At 35.1% G+C, this 6,000-nt stretch overlaps 3 non-coding genes across 3 annotated transcripts; all 3 read left to right on the top strand.

The window, feature by feature from the left end:
• The first annotated feature begins 3,721 nt into the window (after positions 1 to 3,721).
• TRNAE-UUC (transfer RNA glutamic acid (anticodon UUC)) lies at positions 3,722 to 3,793 on the top strand. The gene has a single exon. It is a non-coding gene; the product is annotated as a tRNA-Glu (tRNA).
• A 361-nt stretch (positions 3,794 to 4,154) lies between these two features.
• On the top strand, positions 4,155 to 4,226 carry TRNAE-UUC (transfer RNA glutamic acid (anticodon UUC)). Its single transcript has one exon. It is a non-coding gene; the product is annotated as a tRNA-Glu (tRNA).
• Positions 4,227 to 5,007: 781 nt separating this feature from the next.
• On the top strand, positions 5,008 to 5,079 carry TRNAE-UUC (transfer RNA glutamic acid (anticodon UUC)). The gene has a single exon. It is a non-coding gene; the product is annotated as a tRNA-Glu (tRNA).
• Positions 5,080 to 6,000: the final 921 nt, after the last annotated feature.

The following is a 6,000-nucleotide window of genomic DNA, read 5'->3' as shown; positions in this document are numbered from 1 at the left end:
AAGAGCATAGTGAGTTCCGTAATAGTGAACGACAGGGAAGCAGTCCATTATAGCCAATATGCTCCCCCTCCCCCACAAAGAAAAATAGCCCCACCCTAGGTTCGCCTTACCCATCCAATTCCTTTTTTCGATTACTCATGACAGTAGTCAGAGTCCCTACAAGATGTTCGGGTCTGAGACAGCTGGCTCACCATCCCCTCCACCCTCAATGTCTCCGGAGGAGGGATTCATCATTAACCCCATTTACTTCCAATACATTTGCTTTGTTTAAGAAAAGGTTGTTTGTATTCCAGTTGTTGGAAATGGGTGTTGTTTACCTGCTCGTAATTTAAGTGTGATAAAAAGTGAAATTATAAACATAAGTTAAACACCTTAAGGGAGAAAACTTTAGCGAAGTATCGTCGTTGCTTATTTTACTGTTTTATGATAAGGTATTGACAGATGGCGAGGCTCACGAAGCTCTTAAAACGATTCACTGAGCGCCAAATTCACTCTGTGAGGCGGTTACCCACTTAGATGGTGAACGGAGAAATTTGTATCATCAAATTTTTAATGAGGATTCTTCGTTGTTAACTGCAAGCTAGTGGAGAAATGCGAATTTAATCAAGATCTTATAAGTATTTCAAGAGTGGAAGCGAACTATAGTATCTTTGCATGGGCGACCAGCCGATTCCTTTATGAATCTCATTTCTCCTCTGTGAACCGCAATCAAAAGAGATATCAACTAGGAAGTTTTTCGCTTAAAAAAAGGGGAACGAGAGAAGCTCAAAGAATGTTTCACGTAATCGTCAGGGTCGCATGTTATGCCACTTACCACTACAGTGTGGTGCCAACTTCATTCTCTGCAGATATTCAGGAGCCCGTGCTGTCTCCACAATGTTCCATTATCTGTTGATTACACTCTGGACTTGGCAATGCTCCAAAGTTCTTTAGACACACTCGCACGTATATATACACGCACACACACACACACACACACACACATACACACATGTAGGAAGAGTGATATGTCTGAAGAGATGAAAATTTTCCATGGGTCTACAACAATAATAAAATGTTGAACGACAGCTTCCCGGACGTGACATTTGCTGAAGATTAAGGATGTAACGAAAGAACGGGGAAGAGGAGGGCAATGGAATACAGGAAGGAAGAAGAGGAATTCATGATGGAGGAAAAATAGAAGGAATAATTTCCTTTTGAAATCTTAAGGAAAGATTCCTACTATGACGAACTGCTTTCTGCTTTCTAATTATAAACGAATTGAATGAATGAATAACTTTACTCCCATGAAAGTTTTAATGAACTTGAACACCAGTCATTGCATGCTGTGAAAGGAATGAAGGAAAGAATGTTATCGATAAATTTCAGAACTCAAACCGAAAAGAAACTTCGATATTCTCGTATAAAACAAACAGGTGCCTTCTTGTGTGTGAGCTAAAGTGGAAGGGTGGTTCGATTTTTGCTAGCAGTGGTTCGATTTTTGCTATTATTGTAAATTATTATTACAAATTAATCCTTGGCATTATCAACGAATCAAGTTAATATGGAGAAAACTTCCAATAAAATTAATAATTTTAAAAAGAATCCCGAAAATTATTTATTCTCCTACCAAAAACTTTACCGGTAATTGTAAAAAGAACAAAGTAAACAATAACAAATTCAAGCAAAACATAAACTTTGAATGTTCAATTATATAATCGTATAATGAAGATTGGGATACATTTCACAATTACATTTTAAATAGCATAGATAATAAATAGACTTTTAATTTTCACTTTATTATTACTATTCCATTATTTTATTGGTTTATTGCCTGTGAACACTGTTGAAATTATGAGTATTTACAAATCAACCAAATCCACATACTGATTTATTCTCTATTGATTTTGTTTACTTTATTAATTTATATTATTTATTTATGTAAATTATTCTTTTTTTCAACTTCTTTTCCCACTTTTATGAGGTCGCTAGGAGCGCTAGATGCGTTTGTTTGTTTGTTTATTCTAATTGCGTTCTTTAATCTTTTGGTTGAAGCAGAATTTGATGGTTATTGGAATAAATAGGTAGGATAAAAAAATTTTAATATGAATAATTTTATTATTATTATTATTATTCGTTGATATATATTGTTTATTTGTTGGTTTATGCTAGGAATATCAAATAACGATTTATGGAACAAACAACCGGTTACATGTCCCACAAGATACGATAGGCATAATTTCTTATATAAAATTAGAATTTTAAAAAATATATATTTAATGTAATATTTAAATTTAAAAAAAATTAAGTTAGCTGTTTTGTGAATACATGTTTAGCACTGCACGAGTCAATAAGGGTGAACATAATGGAAGTATAGTTGTATTTTGAAGAAATATTTAATCACATCTTTGGATTTGAATATCAAAATTTACATATCAATGGCGAGAATTTCTAATAAATTCTAGAGGTAAGAAGTCAACGTGAACTTAAAAATTCAACTTAGAATCATAGAAGACGAAAAAAAAATATTTTTTTAATCATTAAACATTTGTCGAAAATGTGTTTGAGATTGGTGAGTGTGAAATTTTCGTAGGGCAGGAATTCAACAATTATTGAAAAAATAATAATAAAATTTTAAAAATAGGTTTTAAAAAGTAGAGGTAAAAAAAGACTGGAAAAAAACGCTCGCAATATTCATAATAATAAATTAAAATTTCTCATAATTCATGCACGTTAGAATTGGCAGTAATTTTTAAAATGCTTATGCAAATTAAATCATTCATATGTTCAGAATAATGCTAATTCATATATTTAAAAAAATAATTTGATTACTAGCATGGGAGTAAAAATTTTTGAAAATTTTTACTTTGCTTCAGTTGCAAAGTAAATTGGCCCACTGCTGTTTAAATTTATTTAAAACTTTTATGCGCACAACATAAATATATATTTTATATAAATAACCGATATATGAAAAATGTACACCAATAGTTGACAGGCGCAGTAATCATTATATGCACAATAAATAGGACTGTTGTGAAAATTTTTTTTTTTTTTTTATTTAAAAAGCAACGAATTATGTGTATATCACGTTACAGATTATTGGGTGGATACTTGGTTTCGTATAATACAACAGTGTCTCAAATTTAATTTACTGAGAATGATTATTATTTCAGTTTAGCAATCTTGTTAATAATAAGGAATTTTTATTTCGTTTTTCTTATTTATTTAAACTTAAATGAACAGGGCTGTATGTTTATGTTGACCTTCAATGTTTTTATTGATACTTTGCTTAGGATGACTTATTATATTCACTGATTTTGTAAGCAGATTATAGGAATGCGTGATTGCAGTTCCATGTGGTCTAGTCGTTAGGATATCTAACTTTCGCCCGGGTTCGATTCCCAGCAATGAAGTGTTTCTTATTGGGGAATTATATTATGTTATTTTATTTTATTGATTTATTTCTCGGTAAATACCATATTTGCAATTTCCCTGATATATCTTATTAAATAAAACATTTAAATTTTCTTTATCCTTGCCTGTAAATCTTTTTGTTTTAAGACACATAAATTCCATCATGTGTAGTAGCACAGTTGGTAGAATGGCTGCTTCCCCACACCGGCAGGCCCGGTGGGTGGTAATGGGATAGCGTAGTTCGGTCTATTCCACCCACCATGTGGAAAGGAGCAGAGTTCGAATCCAGTCATGATAGGGACCAGATGCGAGGGTTTGTTAACGGCAATCCCATGTGGTCTAGTGGTTAGGATACCTGGCTTTCACCCAGGAGGCCCGGGTTCGATTCCCGGCATGGGAATTTTTTCTTATTGGGGAATTATATTATGTTATTTTATTTTATTGATTTATTTCTCGGTAAATATTATATTTGCAATTTCCCTGATATATCTTATTAAATAAAACATTTAAATTTTCTGTATCATTGCCTGTAAATCTTTTTGTTTTAAGACACTTTGTTTTAAAACTCTTTTGTTTTAAGACATAAATTTCATCGTGGGTAGTAGCACAGTTGGTAGAATGGCTGTCTTCCCCACACCGGGAGGCCCGGTGGGTGGTCATGGGATAGCGTAGTCCGGTCTATTCCACCCACCATGTGGAAAGGAGCAGAGTTCGAATCCCATCAATGATAGGGACCAGATGCGAGGGTCTGTTAACGGCAATCCCATGTGGTCTAGTGGTTAGGATACCTGGCTTTCACCCAGGAGGCCCGGGTTCGATTCCCGGCATGGGAATTTTTTCTTATTGGGTACACATATTATGTTATTTTATTTTATTGATTTATTTCTCGGTAAATATCATATTTGCAACTTTCCTGATATATCTTATTAAATAAAACATTCAAATTTTCTTTATCCTTGCCTGTAAATCTTTTTGTTTTAAAACTCTTTTGTTTTAAAACACATAAATTCCATAGTGGGTAGTAGCATAGTTGGTAGAATGGCTGCCTTCCCCACAACGGGAGGCCCGGTGGGTGGTCATGGAATAGCATAGTCCGGTCTATTCCACCCACCATGTGTTAAAGAGCAGAGTTCGAATCCCGTTAATGAGAGGGACCAGATTCGAGGAGTGGTTAAGGGCAATCCCATGTTGTCTAGTGTTTAGGATACCCGGCTTTCACCCAGAAAACCCGGGTTCGATTTCCAGCAGGGGAATTTTTTCTTATTGGGGAATTATATTATGTTATTTTATTTTATTGATTTATTTCTCGGTAAATATTATATTTGCAATTTCCCTGATATATCTTATTAAATAAAACATTTAAATTTTCTGTATCATTGCCTGTAAATCTTTTTGTTTTAAGACACTTTGTTTTAAAACTCTTTTGTTTTAAGACATAAATTTCATCGTGGGTAGTAGCACAGTTGGTAGAATGGCTGTCTTCCCCACACCGGGAGGCCCGGTGGGTGGTCATGGGATAGCGTAGTCCGGTCTATTCCACCCACCATGTGGAAAGGAGCAGAGTTCGAATCCCATCAATGATAGGGACCAGATGCGAGGGTCTGTTAACGGCAATCCCATGTGGTCTAGTGGTTAGGATACCTGGCTTTCACCCAGGAGGCCCGCGTTCGATTCCCGGCATGGGAATTTTTTCTTATTGGGTACACATATTATGTTATTTTATTTTATTGATTTATTTCTCGGTAAATATCATATTTGCAACTTTCCTGATATATCTTATTAAATAAAACATTCAAATTTTCTTTATCCTTGCCTGTAAATCTTTTTGTTTTAAAACTCTTTTGTTTTAAAACACATAAATTCCATAGTGGGTAGTAGCATAGTTGGTAGAATGGCTGCCTTCCCCACAACGGGAGGCCCGGTGGGTGGTCATGGAATAGCATAGTCCGGTCTATTCCACCCACCATGTGTTAAAGAGCAGAGTTCGAATCCCGTTAATGAGAGGGACCAGATTCGAGGAGTGGTTAAGGGCAATCCCATGTTGTCTAGTGTTTAGGATACCCGGCTTTCACCCAGAAAACCCGGGTTCGATTTCCAGCAGGGGAATTTTTTCTTATTGGGGAATTATATTATGTTATTTTATTTTATTGATTTATTTCTCGGTAAATATTATATTTGCAATTTCCCTGATATATCTTATTAAATAAAACATTTAAATTTTCTGTATCATTGCCTGTAAATCTTTTTGTTTTAAGACACTTTGTTTTAAAACTCTTTTGTTTTAAGACATAAATTTCATCGTGGGTAGTAGCACAGTTGGTAGAATGGCTGTCTTCCCCACACCGGGAGGCCCGGTGGGTGGTCATGGGATAGCGTAGTCCGGTCTATTCCACCCACCATGTGGAAAGGAGCAGAGTTCGAATCCCATCAATGATAGGGACCAGATGCGAGGGTTTGTTAACGGCAATCACATGTGGTCTAGTGGTTAGGATACCTCGCTTTCACCCAGTAGGCCCGGGTTCGATTCCCGGCAGGGGAATTTTTTGTTATTGGTGAATTATATTATGTTATTTTATTTTATTGATTTCTTTCTCGGTAAATATCATA

This window comes from Mastigoproctus giganteus, chromosome 7 (assembly GCF_048544385.1).
Source record: "Mastigoproctus giganteus isolate SK-2022 chromosome 7, ASM4854438v1, whole genome shotgun sequence".
Taxonomy (NCBI): Eukaryota; Metazoa; Arthropoda; class Arachnida; order Uropygi; family Thelyphonidae; genus Mastigoproctus; species Mastigoproctus giganteus.
This window is presented reverse-complemented; position numbering and strand designations above follow the sequence as displayed.